This window comes from Brienomyrus brachyistius, chromosome 19 (genome assembly GCF_023856365.1).
Source record: "Brienomyrus brachyistius isolate T26 chromosome 19, BBRACH_0.4, whole genome shotgun sequence".
In the NCBI taxonomy this organism is placed as follows: domain Eukaryota; kingdom Metazoa; phylum Chordata; class Actinopteri; order Osteoglossiformes; family Mormyridae; genus Brienomyrus; species Brienomyrus brachyistius.
In genome coordinates, this window is record NC_064551.1 from 20,300,919 (window position 1) to 20,325,041 (window position 24,123).

At 43.3% G+C, this 24,123-nt stretch overlaps 1 protein-coding gene and 1 long non-coding RNA gene across 3 annotated transcripts in view; one reads left to right on the forward strand and one right to left on the reverse strand.

Moving 5' to 3' along the window:
• Positions 1-934: 934 nt before the first annotated feature.
• Positions 935-17,161, reverse strand: LOC125714683 (uncharacterized). Its single transcript, XR_007383823.1, has 3 exons — positions 17,011-17,161; positions 16,628-16,754; positions 935-1,194 (listed from the first exon to the last, which is right to left on the reverse strand). It is a non-coding gene; the product is annotated as an uncharacterized LOC125714683 (long non-coding RNA).
• The window catches only part of LOC125714682 (estrogen-related receptor gamma), a 112,712-nt gene continuing 104,490 nt past the window's right edge, over positions 15,902-24,123 (forward strand). The window contains exons 1-2 of one of the 2 annotated variants that reach the window (XM_048985518.1): positions 15,902-16,165; positions 17,897-18,037. The gene's annotated coding sequence lies outside the window, so the exon portion shown is untranslated. Of the gene's footprint in view, positions 16,166-17,646; positions 18,038-24,123 lie in introns of those variants that run through there. The other variant, XM_048985519.1, reaches the window with a different exon arrangement.

The window sequence follows — 24,123 nt, forward strand, 5'->3', positions numbered from 1 at the left end:
GAAGTTCTTGGGTCCTCTTCTCCGTTGTTCTCCGGTGTTCCTTTCTTTCATTTTTTTGTCTTCCCTTTTCCCTGTTTTCGAATTATTCTGTATTACTTATGTAGTACACACAGATGCACATCAATGTAAAGTGCCTTAGGGTGACTCTATTGTGAAAGGCGCTATATAAAAATGCACATCGCACATACAGAGCCAGCGGTGGGATTCAAACCAACCCTGAGGTCCCCTTTGTAATATGCATGTATTGGATGGGCTGGCATCTCATGCAGGGAGTTCCCTAGCCGTGTGCCCTCTTTGTTTGGGATAGGCTACAGGCCCCCTGACCCTGACCAGAAAGAGTGCTTAGAAAATTTGCTGAATTACTAGAGGTGTTTCTTGACTTCCGCATCATAACAGAGTGTCTTTGATATAACAGGAATCTCTTCTGCTACTTCCTTGATCATTTGACACGTTGCATCTTCTATGATCCAGACAATGTTCTCACTTTTCCTCACTTTCTGCTCCCTCATGCCTGCCTCCCCATGTCCTCCTCAGCCCTCTTTTCGCCTTCTGACTTCTCACAAGCCACCCAACTCCCGTGGACAGAAATGGGATGTGACAGGCAGGGGGGGGGGGGCACTAGAGTTTTTGGGCCCCATGAAAGCATATCACATCGGACCCACAATCCAGACCAATCCAATTATGTTCCAAATTTCTTTAGGGCCCCTGCCTCTCAGAGGCCCATGAGATTGTCCTAACTCCCCCCCCCCACCCTCTTACGGCACCCCTGCTGACAGGAACTGAGTTTCTGCTGTGACTGCCACCCAGCTTAGTCCTCCCCTTCACCACTGCCTCCACCTCCTCCCTCCCTGCCCCCCTTGTTGGCATCCACAACCCCCCCCCCCCAACATTTGCCCCAGCTCTGCCAGGGCACTCAAATGTGACTGCACTCCTGGCTTGGGGCATGTTGATTGCAGCACATATATATCACTGTAATTTCTCACGAAGGGACACTTTGCCAAGAGTATTAATTAGAGGGCGACCTTTTTTTTTTTAGGGCTGCGGTGGGGCTGCTTTGTTTCTGCAGCCTCTTTATTATGCCCAGCTGGAGCTGGGGTGCAGCGGCGCAGCACATGACTTCTGTGTCGATTCCAGGGGTGGAGGACAAGCGGCGTTTCTGCGCCTCGACGCCTCAGTCCTCCCTTCTTCTGGGTCCTAATGAGAGAAGAATTCAAGACCCAGGTTTCACTGCTCCAAGGAGCTCTTAGTAATTAACTAATTACAACTGTACAGCCCATTGTGCTACACGATTTATTTCAGAGCTGCGACTACGGTATTCCCCTGACATGCTTTGCACTGTTACTGTTTATTGTTGTTTATTATTTATTGTTACAGTCTATTAATGTCTGAGTTTCTTTTTTACTATGTGTATTGTGCGACTGTAAACCTGCAAGTATCTATCTATCTATCTATCTATCTATCTATCTATCTATCTATCTATCTATCTATCTATCTATCTATCTATCTATCTATCTTGGCTGCTTCGGATAGAGAGAGCTGTCATTCTCGATGCAGTCCAGAAACTGAATAGAAACAGTCCCCCTCCCAGTGCTTCATCTTCTTGGGAGTGGGAAGGAAGGAGTGAGATTCTGTCCTGTGATGCCTGGGACTAAGAATTCCAAATAAAAATGTTTATGTTGATCACTTTCAGTCTGTTTGTTGCCTGTAGCATCGGGCACAGGTACAACCAGTATATACCCCTGGAGGAAGCCCCGCCCACTCTCTCTGTCATGTGACAGTGGCAGAACACGTGTCACTTTCCCATTTAATCCACTAACAACCAGCACATTTACATAATCTGAGTGATGTGTGATACCTTTCAGTCGTGAATAATAAAGGTATATCATCAAATGTATTTTCCGTGATTTCCTCAGCTTGCAAGCTTGTCTTTACGTGAGACGTAGTAATTTTCATGGTTATTATTCAAAGTAAATAACTGTGAATTCATGCAGTACTAAATACCCAGTACATTCAAACTCTAACAATACAATTCACGTGTTACAGTAGGTTAGACATTCAGAGAATGTTTATTATTATCCATCAGCAAGCAAATCATGTGTCAAAAGTAGTATTCTGAGGGATGCTATGTTTAAACTGAACACAATGGGTCTCATCGGCAGTATTCCTTGCGACCTGCTTGATTTAGCTAAGAATGCAGTTCACAGCTTGGGCTCAGGTGTGGTGACTGCGGACACAGCCGTGAGGGGTTAGAGCCCTGAAGAGTTAAGACTGTCAGCTGACATCTCTACCTGCTGACACGGGCCAAGGGAGCTTGTTTCAGAATCAGCCCCTAAAACAACAGGCTCCCTTCACTCGTAAACAGGTTACAGGCACACGGGCGGTTCTTGCAGAGAGCCGCTGAACCGTCTGTTAGCCTGTTAGCCTAGTGTGACTCCGCGGCTAATTCCGTGCCCATGCCCCCCTCTGTTTTCCTTGTTATCGTTCATCCTGAAAACCAAATAGGAAGCTTGGGGGGTGGCGGGGCAGGGTGGGGGAGCCACTGACTCAGAGCCAGGGACCCGGCGCGTGCCGTGGAGCCGTCGTCCTCGAGCGCAGCATTCGCTGCCCTCGTTAGCGCAGCTCTTTGCATCTCGGCGCTCCGGGGGAAGAGGGATCACTGCGATCACGGATGAGGGGTTTGGCAGACCCTGGCAGACCGGGTGCTGGTGGCAGGCAGGAGCTAACGGCCTCCATCGCTGCTCTTCAAGGAATCTGTTCCCAGCCTGCTTCGGAGGTCCGGGAGGGAGGCACGCATGCGGAAACTGGGTACGCACCCAGGTATTGCGTCCCTCGCGGTAGCAGCCTGAAGCGTTTTGACTGACGCTGTGTTGTTTGATCTGACGCTACAGTTTATCTGAGGTTTAGAGGAACAAACATTTTTATTGTCAGTATTTCACTGGTACACATTACGGGGGGTGGGGCATTACATTACAGGGTTACTCAGGAAGATTTGACTGATGTGAAAACTGCATAGCGCAATGGTGCCTAATCACCTCTATAGGGTTTTAGGGTTTAAAATTCCATCTGTCTAATTGTTTGTAACTCTGTGGATTAAGGAATGTAGGCATATGTCTGGAAGGTTGCTGGTTCAAATCCTGCAGCTAAGAGAGTAATGATATCACTGTCATTATAATGATATCCCTAAAAACGGCCCCAGGGCTGCTCAGACGCCAAGGTGCATTCTTACATGTATCTCATGGAGAGTAAGATATGCAAAAAAAAGCCAAAGAATAAGTATGTAATTGTACTCATACTTTTACAAAAAACAGTGTCACTCAACTGTTATGATTTCTGAAAATAAATATAGCACGTTGTATTCTGAATATAAACTGAAACAGTGAGCATCAGGCCTGCAGCACATAGTCCCAGGGCCCCCATGATGTATGACCCCCTCCTACCTGGACCCTCTCCTACCATAATCCATGTCTGGTTCACTGAGACTCATCAGTTGTGTCCCCTTGTAACACAGCTCTTTCACTAACCCACCCCCCCCCCCCCACCAGGAACAGCCCACCCTCCTCCTCTAATGGACCAATGACTGAATACGCCAAGGTGCTGAAAGTTAGGCTCACAAAGTTAGACAGATGGGCCACCAGGCCACCTCCAAACATGATGCCCTTCATGTATCTAAAACAGTCTTCATTTATCCCGACACCCCCCCCCCCCCCCCCACCCCGCACACACACCCAGCTGACATAGTTATGGGTTGATCCCGTGAATCCCTCCACTAGTCCTCACCTGTTCTTTCCACTCGTCTTATTCTGTGCCAGCTGCCGCTAAGGTCCCCCCCCCCCCACGCTGGAACCGTGTAAACATACAAATGCTGCTGCGTAGTGACTCAGAGGTTCCCTTTCAGGAAGTATTTAAGATCCAAGGAAAGGTCGATGGGCCCGTGAGCAGCGGCTCTGTCTATTTATGAGGCGGGAATGGGTGGGCCAGCGATGCTGGGGGATGTAATGAAATCCATCCCGAAATAAAATGATCCACAGACCTCACTTACTCTTACCAAACAAGATGAGATAAGCGCTAAAGCCAATATCCTTAAATAGGGCTATACTGCATGCTTAATGCAAAGTTATCTATAAACCCAACTGAAAAATGCATAATGTTTATCCGTAGTTTGAAACTAAGTATATATTTTTATTTTAACAACAAAATTTCTGCTCCTGTTGTACTTGATGGATCATTTCTAGTAAATCCCCTCTCAATGTCAATCAACAGGTGTACCTCAGGGAACAGTCTTCAGTTCAATGCCTATCTATCCAAACACCAAGGGCTTTCCTGATTATGTTTTTATTTTATGTTCCTTTAACAGGATATCAATATGCCTGGCTAATAATTAAGAGGCTTACGCATGCTAATAACTTGGCCTCCTCTCACCGTCCTCTAAAGGCTTGTGGCTGGTCCTATTATCGGCACTTAGATGTTTCCCGGCCTTGTGTCCTACAGTCTACTCTAAGCTCACACCTACCTTCAAAACTTTGGCTAATTTTGAAATCCTACCTCTAGTGTTTCCTACTGTTTAGCATCTTCAGACATTCCAATACCATTTTCATGGCTTATCTTTGTTTAACCTGTGGTCCAGTGGCTACCTGTTGATTTCCCCTATATGCTGGTGAATACTGGCCCAAGTCTTAATGCTCTCTGGGCACAAGGACGATCACACAGCTGCACATTACCCAGATCCTCAGGACATTTTCCACATCTTTGTTAATTAAGAACTTCAGATTTAATCTCGATTTATGCAAGCAAACGTATTAACGAAAACCGTAAGTCATGTAAGTAGAATTTATTAATGACAGCTGTGTTGAGTATATCTTTCAGGCTTTAAGCATTTTAATGTTTTGATTTAACTGTGTTAATTTATCATTATAATAGACTGTGTAGATGGTAGAGATATCTCGTTGGTCTATAGAAGGGAGATAGCCTTGACCTAACTGAACTGACCATCTGTGACAGCCCAGTGTGTCGATATTAATTTGTCTGATCAGCACTGTATCGATGTTACTCCCCTGGAACGGGCCCAGCTTCCTGTCGGGGTAGCTGCTAGCGAGCCGCTGTTCTCCCAGTCACATGCTCAGAGTCAGGGTATTACTTTCAGTGACATTTCTTACTGCCATAGAGTAACATGCTTTTTGCGTATGGCAATGTGAGATACTCAGAGGAGACACAAATGAGACACTTATCAATAATAAATTCTTTTTTAAAAAATAGTTTTATGAACATTAACTATGTTAGTAATGTATTATTTCCTTAATATATATATAGGCCTGCAAATTTAAATTCAAACATCACGCGATATAAATGTATAATATTGTGTAAACAAAATATTTTGCTTTTGTTTTTAAGTTGGTTAAGGTTACCTTAATTTGCTCTCTCTCTCTCTCTCTCTCTCTCTCTATATATATATATATATATATATATATATATAGAGAGAGAGAGAGAGAGAGAGAGAGATACATTAGGATTCTGAATTAACACCGTCTATATGGTGGCCTGTAGTAAACAGCTGATGACACCTACTAATTAAGGGTGAGTTTCCCAATACCTTCTTATCGCTACGTATAGTTCGTAAGTTCTATGTTAAAAGATATAACTTACGAACAACGTAGCGTTAAGGAGACTTCGGAAAACTCATCGTATTATTATCATAAAAGATGAGTTTGTTTCCAAATGTACACTGAGTAGGAGAATGAGTACTTGGGCAGAATGATTCATGTTTGTGAGAGACTTCTGCGGTTCGAGCATTTATTTTTTAATAAATTTATTTTTGTGTTTCACCTCCCTGTATAAGACAAAAGATTTCACTGTACAGAATAATAATATGTACCGCATTACATTAAACATTACTACCATAATTTTTACGTTGAAATTCTGGCAACCACAGCTATAATTTAACGGATTTTTTTTTTACAGTGTACAATAAACTGACCAGGTCTCCGCGTTGTTACTGGGCAGCGTTTGTGAATATTTCTGTAGAATTTTAAGTTGAGTTGTTCTACAAAACGTTACATGCCTTTACCAGAGACATTTAAATTTAAACTCCCCCAACTCTCAGGACAGATTACAGTGCTGGGTATAACTATCAGAAAGTGTTATGTACTCTATATTAAAGTTTTTTTTCTCGCAAACTAAAACCCACCCCGCTTCTAGTTATTATTATGGATAGCAACAAAACATGGAAATATAACTTGAATTAAGTCTTCACTGTACAAAAACATGGCTTTGCAAGTGGTTTCTATTCCAACAGCCCGATAACAAAGTGTACGTTTCTTTGCCCTTATGCCTTTGCAAATATATATTCTGTTTAATGACGTGGAATGTCGTAATACACCGCACATGGCACATGTCCCGTCGCGTTTTGTTGTCGCTCTAGTCAGAATTACTTCATGAAGGTCACCCAGGCTGATTCAGCGTAGTAAGGTTATACACAGTAATGTTATGCACATTTTAAAGTATTAAGAACACTCAATGATTAGACGAATACGTATTTCTGTGTGTATTCAGATACAAAGGCCAATAGACGTCATTGTTTTTAGATCAAATGATGCACCTCTTTTGGGGGAACTCGTTGACAGACAGTCCGAATCCATGTTCACAGAGCACGACAAACAGTATGCAGGTGTTTTTTTTTACTAGTTTGCGATAGTTTTACAAACTGAAACAGACTTAAATTTATAATGCATTAGAATAAGGAACATGGACACAAATAAACCGGTATCAGCTCTAAATTGGTCTCGTTGTCCTGAGGACCGTAATGATAATTCTGTAGATTTCTTACGGTGTGTTTTAAAATGAACGGAAACAAACAACCAATGTGAACATACAAATAAGTTTTAAAAGCACCTCTGTATATACATGACTACCAATTTAAGCCGCCATCTCAAAACCTATTTAGATTTTTGTTATTCGTCATACAACTTTCGTATTTCTCCCTTATTTCCCTTAGCAGCGTAACCTTTTCATGAACACCTCCATTTTAACAAGCAACTTTCGTTTAGTAACAATAATTATAAAATAACGCTTAGTAGAAAATCTTCTTACAAATATTAAATAAGCCTAAGCTGTTTTAGTTTCGATATTAATTACGTTTTCATTGGAGTTAACAATAAAAAAAAGATGTTTTTTTTAAGATTAAAGTCAGGAAATCATCTAAATTATACATGCAGATTGCCAACAAAAGCAATGCAGCTTCTTTGAACATTTTAAAGCCTGATCATGCCACAATACAACTTGAATTGTGCTGTCAACACCTTGCAGAATTCAATTGTTCAACTTGCAACACTCTGTCCCCCCAAAATATCAACGATCGAAATAACAGCCTTCCTTTGGAATATTTATTGTAGCAGCTGTATTGTATACTGTGGTTACTTCGTGCGTAAATATGCAGTTTTATTTAAATGTCCCACTATAACTTGTCAGTTGATCTGACTTTAGTTCTTTTACGCGATGCACTGACCAATCAAAGCCGATTTTGTAAAAGGGATCCACGGAAAACTGTAAGCATATTGTTCACTGGACAAGGTGCCTAAACTAAATTTTAAAGTCTTTTTAGTCTGACTATAAATTCCCGGATAATAGTTGTTTGACTATGAATTTAAATGAAAGCGGATTATTAATCAACAATTGTGCAATACGGTGAAGTGTAAGCTGAACTTTCTTCTTCCCGTCATTTCCTCGCTTTGACATACTGCTTCCAAAATGAAGACAGTTAACATGCATCCAAAGAACACCTCTGCTGATTTTTATCGAGAGTGTCTGGACTCTTCCCCCTTCTTTTTAACCTTTATTGGAATATTTTAAAGGCATTGCCATTTAGGTCTGGCGGGTTATAGGAAGAAAACAACCGAATTGATAGTTCATGAGTAGCAATTCGACGTGTCTTCTCTTATCATACATTAATATACATCATAAAAATGCATATTTATAGGTCGCTTATCTAATTAAGCCCCTTAAATGTTCTCGTAACGGTTGAAGTTTCAAAGTGATTGAGCCCGGAGGTGATCAGTATGCGAAATGCGAACAGAAGAAAAGGATCGCGGTCGCCAGTCAGGAAGTCTACCGCGCCGGGACCGACAATCGCCGGCCACCTGAGTCCGGGAGTAATTACTAATCGGGGGGCGGGGGGACGGACCGTTGATTAATTTACGAATGCTATGAAAGATCACAAAGTTGAACATTCCTTCGTTTGATACATAATAATAATAATAATAATAATAATAATAATAATAATAATAACGACCTCAATAATAATGCATAGTCGTTATTTATGTTTTCAGTAGCCTACATCCGAGTTTAACATTTGACTGCTTATATGATAGATACTGCTTATCTGATAGATACAGAACCGCCTTGACTTTCTTTGCGAAAACTGCTTTGCTGATAGATTTATGCGACAAAGGGAATTTCATAACACGCATTCAAAGCGATGACTAATCACACAACTCACCTCAAATAAAGGACTCAGCATGTAAACTAAGTCAATATAGTCTCTGCTTTGTTAAATATATACCTTTTAAGATTAACAATATCAGTAAAATATGACGCGAGATGGATTTTTTAAAATATATATTATCATTCCAGTTGTACAATATGGCAGTCATTCAAAGGAGTTGGTGTTCCTTGCTCCTTAACACTGGATGATACTTATTTGGGGACATTACCAACATACGTGTCCGCTTTATTTGTCTCTATATATTGTAATTCTAACACGTATGATATTTTAACCTTTTTTCCGTGGAACAAACATTAAAAAACTTTTTTTTCGTTTGTTTAAAACATACATCATCTGGTGAACTATATACTATATATATAGTATATATATATATAACTATATATATATTGGATATAACTGAATGTAACTCAACCAATATTTTTTCCTTTTACCTGCAATTGTACCAGAGGTATTAATATAGATTTTGTCATAAGGTACTCACGGACAGTGTGGCTTCGGAGATTTAATATGCATGCCCTAATTGTTCGGGCTAATTGTTTCTAGGCCTGTTACCTTTATTATCTTTTTACAATAAGCTGACAATCAGTCCTTTATTGAAAGTGTATAGGAGAGCTTCTGAAAATGGCACCGCTATTTTGAATGTTTAGTGAAATATGTGAAATGTTGAAAACGATTAAATAAACATACAATAAATACAATTTGTCTAAAACCTCCTATCTCTTCATTAAGTTTTACAGTCCTCAAAACAAAACCCCTTTCTAACTGCGAAGTTAAAAACACGGGGTGTGAATACATCTGCAATAGGTGGCAGTAAAGAGAGACTTTGGCCTCACGGTCTTCGGAGACTATTTTGATATCGCCAGTCTCTCATTTTACTGGAGCTGTGTCTTCGTACTGATTTCATGGGATGGTTAGTGATCTTTTAATAATAGCACAGAGACCAGTATTTCGTCAACGGAGTGATATTTCGGTGAAGTATTTCAAAATAGGGCTACCAATGATTGTAAAATTAAATAGGCCTATATACCACGAATTATTAGCTGAATAGCCTATTAGTGCAGTAAACGTTACGACTCGTCCCCAGTTATTAGTGAATATCATTTTTTAAAACAACTATATTTTAAATAAACAGGTCTACAATTAAGAAATTGAGTGTGACATAGTAGTACCAAAAAAATGTAAATTCAAAAAGGTTTTTTTAAAATTTTTTTATGTTAAATTGTAGAACATCCCTTCAGTATGTCTAAAAAGACAAAGGAAGCGTAAAAATCAGACCAAAAAAAAAAAAAAAATCTGGTTGTTTTGCTGAAAATCAAGGTATAAATAAAATAAAATAAAGTATTAAAATAAAATCCGTGGCAGGGAATGTAACTTAGATGTTTTTGTGTAATTCAGGTATTTGAATGTCTCCTCTCTGACATGGCATAGCTCGCAGAGGTGAGGAGGGACACAGTTGGACTTAGAGGTACACCCAGTGTAACCCCACGAGGCCTACAGCCAACATCTCCTCACCGGCCAGCCAGAATGTGTGAGACCACGCAGAGCAGGACCCGGCTGCCTTTGCTGCGCCCCTCCGTCACCAGTGACGCATGTCATGTTCAGACCCAGGTAAAACCTGTTTTGCTGAAACCTACTTCAGAAGTTATTTTAATATAGAGCTGTCCAAGGTCCTGAAATGTCCCTAGTTGCGTGGAACAAGAAAACAAACTAAAATCAAATATATGAAATCTCATATTTAGAACATCACAGATGTATGTGCATATAAATTACAAAACCCTCCACAGTCTTTGTGAACACTCTGAGGAAATTTGTTGGAAAGGCACTATATAAAAATATTTGAATTAGTTTAAATGAATGTCTTGTATTACTATTTTATGGAAGCGTTAAATGTGTTAGGTATTATGGTGACCCAATGGATAGCATATTGCCTTCACCGTGGTTGGTTGGGGTTCCACCATATTCTCTCCTCCATCTGTGTAGAATTTTTATGTTCTCCTGAAGTCACATGTATTTCATACCGCAGTCCAAAGACAGCCAACCAACTTCATTGGCCTTGGTAAATTACCCTGCGATGGACTGGCATCCACTCCAGGGTCTACCCCTGTCTTGTGCCCTATGCTTGCTGGGATGGACTCAACGATTGGTTAAGAGATAGTTGGATGGATGCTGAATATGTCCAGGAACTGATACTACTCTTTTAATGACACAAAAGGTTAACATCAAAAATAGTGCAGCCGGCAATGTAAGCCATGTGGACAGGCTTGTGGGATTCTGTACGTCAGCACATGTGAAGGGTATGGCGTGGATCCACGCGTTCCGCTTTATGAGCTCAACACAGGCTTGACAGTCCTGGGAAAAGTAGCCACATCTCCATGCTTTTATGCAGTAATAATAAGTTAACACTTTTCCTTACAGCCCCCAAGCTTTTCCAAATAATCAAAAAACTTACTGCAGATATTTTACAAGGGAGAGGTGTTAACAAACACTAAATGGTTATTTTCATTTGCTTTTGGGTGTCCTAATGGATAGATTCAGGCTGAGGTATTCTCTCTGTGTCTGAGTGACAGCCTCCCTGTGAATGTCACCACCATGGTTGTGTAACTGGGTTTTTCCCAGTCGTTCACATTTGCGTCACCTAATGCCACAGTCTGAACTCAAAGGTGAGAATCTGTTCCTTCCTGCTCAGAGCTCAGCTTTGTGTTCTCAGCCAATCAGAACAGAGGGGACTGTGGTATCTGAAAGGGCTGCACAGCCAATCAGAACGGAGAGGACACAGGTATCTGAAAAATCCACTCGGCGTCATCTCATCTTATGCAGGGCTGATCCTTTGCAGACAAAAAGCAGCCATTATACAGAGATCTGCTTCTATGTTTATCCTCTGTATGAGTTTAAATCAGGTACTTTAATACACGCGGCTGCTTCTCGGGGCTGAAGCCCAAGAGTCTCCACTAAAAAAGAGACCCAGCTACCCTTGTTTAATAAAATTTGAACCACTTCCCCTCCCCATCAACAACTTTGCCTGCTGCCACTACCCCCCCCCCCCCCCCCATCTCTGGTTGACAGTTCTACCAATATAATTGTATCGGGGTCTCTCACCATATTAATGTGCCTCTGGTTTAAATACTAAAGCAAACTCAGTGAAGGTATTGAATCACCCAGATCTGTTTCTTTATTTACTGAAGTGCAGTGGCTGATCTTGGTGTGGCTGATCTTGCAGTGGCTGATCTTGCAGTGGCTGTCTTCTATGTCCTGTTTTGCATGTGATGCTTGCTTCAGCTCTATGTACGTGCAGCTTGCATGTATACCGACAATTATAACGCATTATGTATCACAGCTGTAAGTGTTACCTTTTCATTTTTATGGAAAAATGTCAAGGAATTTGACTACTTTTAAGATTTTAAGTTTTTAGTGTTTCATACTAGAATCTCCTAATAAAAAAAGGATTCAAAACATTTAAATGATTAAAATCCAGAGTAGTTTTCAAAAGTGTAACTCTAACTGCTCAGCCTGAAGGAAAAAAAATTTGTTTTGAAAAAGTTGCTACAAACTTTGCATACTAGACTGACATGATTCCCTGCCCGATTTTCTTAACACATTTGTCACAAGTGCTTAAGGAATAAGGCAGAGTTTTTGAAGCTGTGTGTTCAATTCCAGGTGTTGTTTTATTATTATTATTATTGTTATTATTATTATTATTATTATTATTAATAATAATAATAATAATAATAATAATAATAATAATAATAATAATAATAATAATATTGTTTTTATTGTCCTTGATAAACTGCTAATGTCGTTTTTTTCTGTTCTGGAGAAAGTAAAACACTCAATGGAAGTATATAGCGTTTTGGTTCAGGTTTTCTCTACTTTTATTCAGTGATCACCAGTATTTTCCCCACCATTCGAGAGGTACTGCTTGGTTGTCAGGGTGTTTGATGGTAGGACACACTTTTCCTTTTATGAAGAATAAGTGCTCTCAGGTTGCGAAGGTGGGGGGGGGGGGGGGGGGGGGCAAGGCCACAGAGTGAGGTGAAGAGTTACACGAATTGTCATCCTCACAAGTAAGTACCACATGTCATTTAATACTGGTCACCAGTCTCAGGAAGGGTTGATCTGTGCAGGAATATTCAGAATTTTTAAAGTATTTCTGTATCTCCGGATCTCTGCATTTCAATAACTCCAACTGTCTTTGACAGCCCTTAATCTCCATGCCTGGGTCTTTGTTTGAAATCGACTACCAGGGAAGCCTACAGAGATTTATGCCTAGAGATTTTTTCAAATAAAGAAAACCACTATTATTCCACATTAGCAGAATCTATTACAATAACAATGTGCCCGGTTGAAGCACCCATTTTTTTGTGCACCCAGTTTAGGTTTATCAGCAATGGGGTTTAATTCCATATATATTGATTTTATTTACTGCGCTAATGTAAAAATTGTGAGAAAGCACATTTTCCCGCTGATTTATAATGGGCACATCAGAGGTCACGCTGATCAAAAGCGACGCTGCTAAGCTAATGAATCACATAGGCAACAAGCAAGGTACAAGACGCAAGATGGCGGGAGGTCAAAGGGCACATCACACGATAATGATGCTGGTTTTTCACTCTCAGCTGGAAGGAAACACTTTGCAGTTCAAACTGACCACTGATGTAACTCTTACGCGCTCCTACAATAATTATGTTACTATGAGGAAAGCCTGACATGTGCCTTTGGGGTCAATGTGACCCCGGGGTGTGAGAGAGTTGTAGTGATGTCATTGTCGGGCCCCTGAGCGCCGGCCCTTAACCCCAACTGCTGTCCAACTCTGCACTCGGATTCTCACTTGTACGTCTCTTTGGAGAAAGATATGTGCTAAATAAATGCAGTGTTAAATAAACTGTGGATATTATAGTAGACTGCACTGTCTCGCCTGCTCCTTTGCAGTTTGTTGCGCCATGTTATTGCATTGCCAGCTGTAAATGTTACTACATTCCCACTTTTTGTGGGCTCCGTGACCCCCCCCCCCCCCCCCCCGTAAACACTTTCCATGTCACTGTGCTCTCACTCAAGTTGAAATGATGATGAAAATTGACGTGAACTGAATTGTTCCCTGATGAAATCCCAAGGCTGTAGATCAGTGGTGTAGTTAGACAGTCTTCGTCCCCTGAGAAGATCTAGCAGGGCAGCGCCCTTCTGTCGATTTTGGGGCCCCAACACAGTACAGGGTCTGCAAGGGAATCTGCAAGGGTATTGATACCCCCCTGACACCCTTGTAGTGGCCTCAGTGACCCCTCCTCGGCTGCAGTGTTTCCAGTGAGCCGACACACCGCTGCAGAGGTGTATTCACTGCTGGCAGTGTCAGTTTTCTGGGCTTAGGGGTGCAGTGCCATTGTTATTTGGCACCTCTTCGGTCATTGTTCTTCTTGCTATAGGCTCCAAATATAGGGGCTTTGGCTCCAGAGTGTATTATCTTGAAGAGAATTATGGGACAGTCTTTGACAATGAGAATAAGTTACTCTTACCAGCAAAGCACTTGGATACAATAGGCACGTAGCCGCGTCTTTTGGGGACTGGAGCTTAGTGACTGCTCCACCCTTCCTGAAGATGGGTTTTAATCATAAGTAAATAACATTTCCCCCATCCATCCAAATTTGCTGCCTTTCACTGCGCTGATATGCTGTATCAATATGTAGCTTTGTAGGTGATTATTGAGTAAATTTAGGTTTTATAAGAATATAAACAGTATTAATAATTTAACTACCTTTCAGCTAATAATTTTCTTTAGGATGGGGGGGGGGGAGGGGGGTTCCCCAAGGATATCTATTCTAGTATTTTTTCATCTTTCTACATGAAAAGGTTGCTCTAATGTTTTCTTTTTCATAAGCAGCATATAGTTTTTGAAAATTGATTTAATCACTTAAAATAGTTGGATTTAAACTGCACAGAAAGGGGAGGTATCAATACCCTAGGAGATTCAGGAGACCCTATACTCTACTGGGTGATAGAATTGACAGCAGCGTGCCCCCTGGCCGTGGGTCGCGAGGTCGCCTCACTCCTCCACAGGATGAGATTTGAATCCTGCATGTATGGAGCCTGCAGCTTCTCCCAGGCTGTACAGGTTTGCTCTTGTTACTTTCATCTTCCGCTGCCGTGTAAAGACACATGATTTGGTAAATAGGTGTCTCCACCCCTGATTTGGCTTCTTGTCCAGAGTGTCCTGTGCTGCCTGAGACAGACACCAGCCCGAGACCCTCTTAGAGGACAGGTAACATCTTACTGCCTCCTCTGTCAGTTTTTACTCACAATTATAATGAAGATGTGCTCTTCTGTGTTGGTGTGGTGCCTGAGAAGGGTGCACTGCTGCCTCATAACTCCACTGTTGGAGTTTTGAGTCCCAAGTCCCACCTTTGCTGCAGCCTAAAGAGAGACAACTAGACTGCCTGGGGTTGGCTTAACCCCCCCCCCCCCCCCCCCCCCCCCACACACACACACACACACACACGTACACCTCTAACCAGGATAAGCAGCTGTAAGATGGATTGATGATGTAGTACACTATACCTGATGTGTTGTGACACTGTTCCTGTAGCCTGTCCTCTGTACTCAGCCGGGCTTGTCTAACACTTAGCTGCTTGGTTGATCACTTCCTCTGAAAGTGACTTAGCACATTCAGCAGCTACATATTCCAGTTAGCTTTCCCACTCATGGCTGCTATAGGAGGTCCCTGCACGAGGTCCTGGACAGGCAGCTTTCAAGATATGAGACCCCATCTTTAACCACCACACTGCCTTGACTAGGACACCAAAACCCTCATTGGCTCATCCAGCTATGCAGGACATTAAGTGCAGTTCTTATTTTCTGAAACTACACAACAATTTGCAATTTCACTTATTTATACTACCATTTGTACCAAAATATTTCAAGTTAAGGACCTTTTCAAAGTTACTATCAAAATGTGATTTTTCATTAATCATCCTGTATGTATTATCATATGGTCAAAAAAGGATGATTAAGGGAGGAATTCAAATATGCTGCAGTTTTGGGGTTAACTTTGGGGGAAGTTTACCTGTATGAAGAACTACTAAGGTGGTGTTGTTCTGATCTGGTGCAAAAGTAAAATGGTTCTCATTGCACGTTTTCCAGTAAATATGTCATGTTAGTCTTTCTCAAATGTGAAGAAATAAATATTTGCATTAAATCTTACAGTAAGTGAAACTAGTTTGAGTTTATCTATTGAATGGCTTATTAACGTTTTTAGTTTCGCAAGTAAATATATTTCGGCTGAATTGGCTATAGTAGCATTCAAATGTTTTGATACGTTTTAAGAAGAGCGGGTAAATAAGACTGGCGTGGACCGCCGCACTGTAAAAAAGAAGAAAAAAAAGGTATTAACAAGAAGAAACTCGCTCTCTCCCCTTCATCGGCCGTGGTAAATCCTCCAGGATCTGTTTCAAAGCCCGTTAGAGGAGCCGGCTTTTAACGCAAGCCTAGCCGACACAGCGCTTCAACCTGGTTGTCTTTCCGTCAAAACCCTCGTGTGCGCTAAGTGCGGCCGTCCATTTTAAGGAGCTGTGTATAAGATCGGAAAGCCCTGCATGGTGCGAACCCCATAATAAGAGGAACCCGACCTCTGCACCTTTTGACTCTCATGTTTTTACCTGGACAAGCGACAGAGGTCTGAATCACAAGGTAACCGAAACCGTTCTCTCTAAAGTAGGTTAGAATCGCATTGCGTATCCCGTTCAGGTATATGTATCTCGCTGGTTTCGCGCATTTTAAAGGACTAACCCGTTAAAACATCAAACAACGTCAAACTGGGTTAGTAAACAGTTTCGCGTACGTCCCGATTTGTAATATGCTGAGTGGTCTGGATGCTCTGACATGTACAGCTTCGCAGCCATACACATAATGTGGACACATAATCTCTCCCTATGTGTATTACTACTTAGAAAGCATTTTTTTTGGAAACGAAACAATCCCGGCTCTTTCCCACTGGAACACTTATAACTTGGTCGTTTGGCGTTTATTAAGGGGATGCGTATTGCTTTTGCGATCAGCGGGACTTGTCCTTGAGATGTTAGTAACTCCGATGTGTTGGCAGAAACGGCCCACAGAGAAATAGCTTCGGTTCCGATTCGGTTTTATTCTTACCTTGGACATTGCGGAGCACTCCGGGTTGCACGTTGCCGGTACTGTTATCTGCGAGGTCGGGTATCACCTTCTCGAATGTGACACGGTGTGCAGTCCCCCGCTGCGCAGCCGGAATGATTCACTCATTCTTAAGTGAACGCAAATCAGTGCACAAACGATGCATGCATGAGCCCGATTAACAATCGTGTTTCGGAGTTTATATTTATAGAAAATACAACGACAGCAGTTTTTCCGCATATTTCATTTTTAAGGCACTGCTGTAATGAAGTCGCAGAGCCTTGGGTCAATAAACGTTTGATTTTGAAGAGCTGTTTGCGTAGGTTGACACAGTTTGTGATGTCTTTATTTGTGGAAATAAACAAATTGTGGGAAATAGCAGTTACCTGAGAGAGCGAGTGCTGTGATATTGTCCTTCCTTAAACAGACGTTTTTATTCTGAGCGCATCACTGAAGCGATACTCTTTTGGGGATCGTGTCCTTTGCATCTAAGTCAGGTGAAAAACAGTCCTGTACCTAACTGGATTCCACAACACAGCTGAAGAGAACAAGAGTAAATTGATTTACACGCATGGCAGTCACATGTAATGTTAGACATACTGTTTTGAAATGTGAACTTAGTTCAGAAGTACCTCTTCATTTGAAGGTATTGCAATAAATGATTTTAAAACTGATGTTTTTTTTTTATGAAAGCAACGTTCAAAATTAAATAAAGCACACTGCAGTAGGCTAACAAGAGGTAATTTCCCCACATTTCCCCTGTAATACGATACTTTGTAATATTGGTAGAAATGTTACTTGTGAGGTGTGTAAAATACGCGTTAAGGGCATTTTGATGCTTAAAAGGGGACAGCAGTTTGCATCTCCAGCAGGGACCGAGGACGCCTGTCCTCTTTAAATAGATGTATGTTTGTTTGTTTACTCAAGCTGTTCCAGAATTCAATCAGGGCATTTTTCACGTGAGACAGGAAAGCCTTTGGGAACCGTGAGGGGGAAGAGTTGAGACTCCCGCCTCGTTAAAGACAGCTCCTGTCTCTGAATCCGGTTGCGACTTGCCTGAAATGCGATGCCATCGCTTTTCCGTATAGCCGTTCTCTCCTGCAGGGCTGCAATCGGAGCCGAGCCGGTACCGCGTGCTAGTGCCCGAGCAAGGAACGATCCCAGTCTAGCCGCCCCTCGCTCCTCTCCCTCCGGTCCCTCCTTCCTCTGAGCCCGGCTTGCCCAGACCGGTGCCGCTTAGTGATTTTCCCTCCCGTGTTTAATCTTGCGAAGGGAGAAATCAGCCCCTGATCAGAGGAGCGGAGAGGAGGACTGAGGACCGCCGCATCGCTGCTCCGGAGGAAGGAGAGGCAGCCGGCGGACGTTTGTCCTTGAAACTGCACCAAAACTCTTGGAAGACGCCAGGAACCAGGCGTAAGTAGTGTGCTCTCAGACGGCTGCACTGACAGTAGGGAGTTCGGGTGGACCTGCTGCTTGGCAGTGACTTGCCAAGCAGAGAGATAGGTCTCGTTGTCAGATGTATCCTGAAATCTCGTGGTTCTGTTTAAATGCCTAATGCTTTGTGACAGGGGATTATACAATAGGCAAAGTGCCGTATGTTTCACGAAGGAATGCCAAAGTGGCACAAAACTCTGATTCTCGTTGTCTCTCCCGGCCGCGGCTGTTTCCGGACTGCATGACAGCCAGCTTGTTTAGTTAGTGTTGGCTCCACTGCATGAAAAGCATTTTTTAAAAAAGGTTTTTCAGTTATGTGCAGAATGCAGTTTTGTTACTTGTTTATTTATTTTAATAAGTCTGCCAATAACCTGACAGTGTGCATGTGTAACAGTACCTGGCCTGACAGGCCGTGTAATTAAAATGCCTCTTGCCTGTATTTTGAAGACAGAGGGATGAGTTTGACCTCTCTTGCATTTTCCAGCACATTCATGTCCCCGACCACGCGCTTCGGCAACCGTCCCACGCTGTGATGGGAAAAAAAAGCAAAGCGCCCTTCATCTACCCGAAGTGCACGTATAAATGTGTAAAATTACGATCATGCAATTCAAAGTGACATTATGCATTTAAGCGTGATGTTGGGGCATTTGTATAATCCCGGCCAGCGTCTTGTAGATATCTACCAGGCAGTGCAGGCCACATGCTCCCATATTAAACCAGTGAGCGGTGATGTGCTGTGGAAAAGGCAGCATTTTGTGGTTTTTAGATATTAATTTGAAAACTCAGGGTGAAATATAAGAAAGAGCAGCCCTTTGAGAGCGATTTAGTGGTGGTGACTTAGGGCTGGCAGATTCAGCCCTGCTCTTCCTGTGTCTCTCCGACCTGGGAACGCAGCGAGGGAGCCGCGCTTTTCAGAGGAAGCCCGCCCTCCCCCAGCCCCGTTTACAAGCGTGATGGACACAGTGTTCCGGGGCTTCAGGCGAGGTAATCGTCGTGGATCCCGCTCCAAGGTCAATAGCGTGACTTGGAAACGGCACAGACTAGGAGTCTGGGAGTAGTGGCCCGACGTGGAATCATATTTTTTCGATATTTTTTTCCCCGATCCACAAAGAGACCCAGTGTTGACGTATGGCCCTTAGTTCTCCTCCCGATAGGCCCGTTTGGAGGAAAAATCCAGTTTGATCCGTGTTTTAGTATCTGCTGTAGGCCACCTTTACTCAACAATTTTTCCACATTTCTTTAAAGCATACTGCTGCGATGGTCATACCCCTCATGTCTAAGATGCTTAGATCTCATTTCATTGCCGTGCAGCATCTAAATGTTCAGATCATCAAATTTGTTCAATCATCAAAATGATTTTCGTGATGCTGCCCATCACAATAGCTTTATCGTGGAGATATTTTCGTAACATTGACATGCAGGTCGGAAGACTTTTTAAAGATCCTAAATTATCTTTAAGGAAAGAGGGTCAGGTTGTGTAATGCTTCTGGAGGTAGAAATTTGACCAGTGGGGTTTATGTTCGGATCCATATTACAGTACTGCTGCACCCCAGAGTATTGATAGTAATGACATCATGGCTGCTTTGTGGGACACCCAGAGATATAAACGGACCAAAGCGTTTCCTTTTTTAACACTGAGGTCTGAGTTTTCCTGTTTTTGTTTTGGTTTCAGATTCCTGGATTCCTTCCTCGTCTCTCTGTCGATCACACGGTTCTCGGGCGCATTTCGTCGTGCAGGTGTGCCTAAATCGAGAGTGGATTAATAGCATCCAAAGTCCGCGGTCCTGTAGCGTCTCATTCAAACACAGGTGATTTTCTGGGCTCGGATGGATTGGGCCAGTTATATGAAATCAGCTTCAGTACCAGAATTGTGGAGTCATGTCATTTTCAATGAATTATATCCAGTTCAATCACAAACAAAACTTGCATTCTTTGTTTGTTAGGCTGTTTCATGCTTCTGCAAAAATGTACATGTCGGACAAGTCAGATATACTTAATGTTAAGCTTTGTATTCTCAGAAGTCTGTTAGTTGCTGTAACATTATGTTAGTGGGAAGGATAGGGAACTGGGATGTTTTTACCGTAGCTATTAATGGTTAAACTCCGTCTCAAAATTTTACCAAATACTGACTCATCTTTTGCACATGGTAATTTGAATGGCTCCATTGGACGACTCCTAGATGATCTATGGATATCAGGAAGTACCAAGAGGAAGATGGTGAACTTGCCGCTTACATTTATGTTCTGGAAATACAGACGGTATTCCTAAATCTGAAACAAGGGACGACGTGCCGTTCTTAAGGTCCAAACCGCCTTTATTCTGTCTTTTTTTTTTTTAGAACATTAATTTAGGTTTGATATCTCGACTTTCCGAACGCCTCTCAGAAAAGCAGGGATTCACGTGGACGACACAGGCATACCGATACCGAAATGTCTCCCCGTTCGCCCTGCTGTCCGGCACCATTCCCAAAGCCATGCCTCATCCCTCCAAGTGCAGCGGGATCAATAACTGAGATATTCATTTACTTCTGGCCCTATAAGGGTAGCTATTATTTATAATCGCACAGATATTTTGGGCTAAGTGTTGCGCACCGTTTTGGTTTTTCTGTACTGCCTGCCATAGCCACCGGCTTCCCTGAGCTGATCCTGTGTCTCGGCACCTGGCAGGATCTGGAGTCTTGCTTCATTACTTATAAGATCACAGCTGCTTCATCTGGAAGTGAGTCTGCAGTGTGACAGCACTGCTTGGACGTGGGTCGTCTCAGGTTGGGTGTGTAACAGGATCCTGTTGTTGGGGGGGGGGGGGGGGGGTTGGTGTACGGCTGTGTGCTGCTTTAGTATCTGTTGTAAAATGTGTAGCTGCAGTGAGGCAGCTCTGGCTGCAGATGAAAAGGTTCAGATGCGAAGGCGGCCATGTTTGCTCGCCTGCGGATATGTGAACAGCACTCGGAATTCTTATTTCGTGGCTTTAATGTTGGTCGTTATGATGTTTGTATTTGTTAGACTTCATGTTGTAATTACTGTATGAACGTAACAGATTTTGAAAAAACGGTAAACATCACAAATGAGGATTAAATGCGTGTTACCTGATCTTACTTTATGCCCTGAATCTTGGTGGATTTTTTTCTCTTAACATTCCATCCATCCAACTATCCATCCATCCATCCATCCATCCATCCATCCATCCATCCAATCATGTGTCCTTTTAGTAAAATCACAATAATGGAAGTTTAGCACATAAGAATTCTATTGTTTGTATGTCACTACCTTGAAGTAATGTTGGGATTTACCCGTCCATATTACAAAAAATTGAGCACTTGGCGTCGTACCTTGACCCGCGCTCACATCCGCCGAATCACTGCCGGCGGCGCGCCGAATCACTGCCGGGCGGCGGTGGACGTGGGCCTTGGTGGGGTTTTTATTTGGCCGGGATTCCCGTCAAGTGGTGGCAGCCGGGTATGCAGAGCAGGTTTTGTTTAGCCGTGTAAATGGAAATTGCTAATCAATTTTTCCCGCTTATTCATGGCCCGTGGTTTCTTCCCCACCCCTCCAGCTGGTTAATCATGCACAAGCTGAACACTTCATTACCCAGGACATGTTTGCCCTCAGCGCTTTTCCCGCTGGTAAATTACTTCTCTCTATTTATACAGGTACGGTGGGTCAGAGGTCCCTGGGTTTGGGAAGGTGGAGGTGATGATATTAATATAGGACCAGGTTCCCCTGGATCTCAGACCCACAAACGTCCCCTAACTTATAATCTCATGAGGGACGGATGATAATTACTGCCACCAGAGAGGGGGGTGTTTAGCTGCGCACTTCACGGGATGCTATGGCAGGTCCGCGCACGAGCCTCGAACCGGCACTGGAAACCTGTCCCTCGTGACGCTCCATTCTCCTTGCAGCACTGCTTTGTTTGGAGATTGATTGGTTTTCCTATCTTCCACCCAATCTCTGGAAGCCATCATCACCCCCCGGGGTCTGTCTGTCAATAAGCGCTCCCCAGCGGCTCGGAGGACCCTTCATTTCTGAGCGGTGCCACCTGGCCCCATCCATGAGTCTCATTTTTGTTTTTACATAAAATGTTACGTTATAGTTTCAGGCAGGTGCCAAAGATATGTGTGAGGTTCATCAGAACTGGGGTTTCGATTCTTATGTAGCCTTCGAGGTGTAAGTAACCTCCCCACCCAAATTCGGTAACTATAACTGAAAGAGTTTGTCACCTGCACTCAGATGCCGATATCTTTTCACCAGCTCTCCTTCTGCGATGGAAGAGGGACAAGACATTGGAGCTTGGTGTCACCCAGTATTAGATACTAGTGAAGAAGAAGTGCCCAGTCCATAGTGGGCGCTTGAGCAGGCCTACTGCACTGTCTGTCTGCTCGGCAGGGCAGTGGGTGGTGACCCCGAGGGCACGCAGCTGCTCCACAGATGGCAGCTCCACTCGTCGGCCCCGGCCGGCATCGCTGCTCCGCCACGCCCGTTCGGTCCCTCTCCCGAGATCAGCATCCCCGCATCCTAAAAATACCCCGTGCCCTCATCCTATTACCCCGATCCTGTGGCATCTGATTTCGAGCAGGAGGGACGGGGCATTTTTGGGCTAAGACATTCCTGCCTTAATTCAATAACGTCTTGGGCGGCGCGGTGACCCGTGTCACATTTTCCGTCCGTCCGCCCGCCCATGGAGGCGGGGAGTGGAGGGACAGCATCTGTTTGGTCTTGCCCCCGCCTCTGTATCGCATCACAGCGGAGCATTTTCATTGAAACAGGAGCACGTCCGTCACGTGTCTGCGGGTATATATATCCCACACGGTACCCGAAAGTCTGCCTGACACTCCCACCCCCTGTTTTTTTCCATCCCATTCCCAGGGTCATAATGTCTTGACACGGTTAATAGATGATTATCTCATCTTAAAAGGCTTAGCCCCCACCCTCCGTCCCACCACCCCCCCCCCCCCTCCCCGCAACATGCTTGACAACATTCAGGCACACTGTGTGAGGAATGAGATGGAAAGGGGGTGGGGGGCTTGGATTGACAGCGCTATTTGGGGGAGGCGACTCGTGCGGACAGACACTCGCATCTAGGGGTCCTCCGCTCTTCCCCGACGGTCCAGCAGGGTTTTTCCTTCTCCCATTCCAAGCCGTTTTTCTTGCTGGTCCTGCTGCTTTGCCGCTGACCTGATTTCAGGAGCCGCTCTCTTTACAGCCAAGGGCTCCTGTTTAACCTGCAACGTGGCTAAATCCACAAGTCCGGGCCTCAAATCATCGGCGGGACCGGAGGCGGGAAAACCTGCCGCAGTGATTCTGCACACGCTCCCCTTTTTCCATTGTAAATTTCTTAATTTCATTTTCAGAGTGTAAACACTGTCAACATGGTAGCTGTATTAAAATACTTAGTGAGGCAACATTCGCTAAAACAACAAACAATACATGCGGGATGGTGGGTAGTTTATACTGCACAGAATAATGATGGTTAAATGATGTGAAAAATGGAAATATAAGAGTGGAACAATTAGAAATCAAATCGATACTATTGACCATTTCATTCGTAGTGTGATACAGTATAATATAAATGATGGTAGCAGAACTTATTGTAGTTCATGGGGGTGACTGTTTCATCATGTGGAGCTGAAAGTGAGCCGCGTCTTTGGAAGAAGTAGAGACTGAATTCATAAGAGTTGGTGACTGGACTGATCAGCTGGGTAGATGGGTAATTAAGTGGACGGTGAATCAGTGGCAGAATCAAATGGCTTGGCATTGCAGTGATAATTGCCTGTACGGTTTACTCTCTGTAAGCCTGTGTTGTTCATTATTGCTGCCTGTCATGTGAAATTCAGGAGTTCCATGCCTGGGGGGTCCTCGGCGTCTGGTGACCCTTCCCTGGCTCCTGGGGGTGGGTGTGTTTGCTCCCTGTCACCCCTGAGCTACAGTCAGGTAGAAAGTGATAAAACTATAAATCGAACCGGTTAAGCAATTAAACGTATGACAGCCCAATGAAATATTGAGCTGAAGACAAATTAAGATAAAAAATCTATAGGGAGAATGACAACTCTTTTTCTTTGTGTCTAA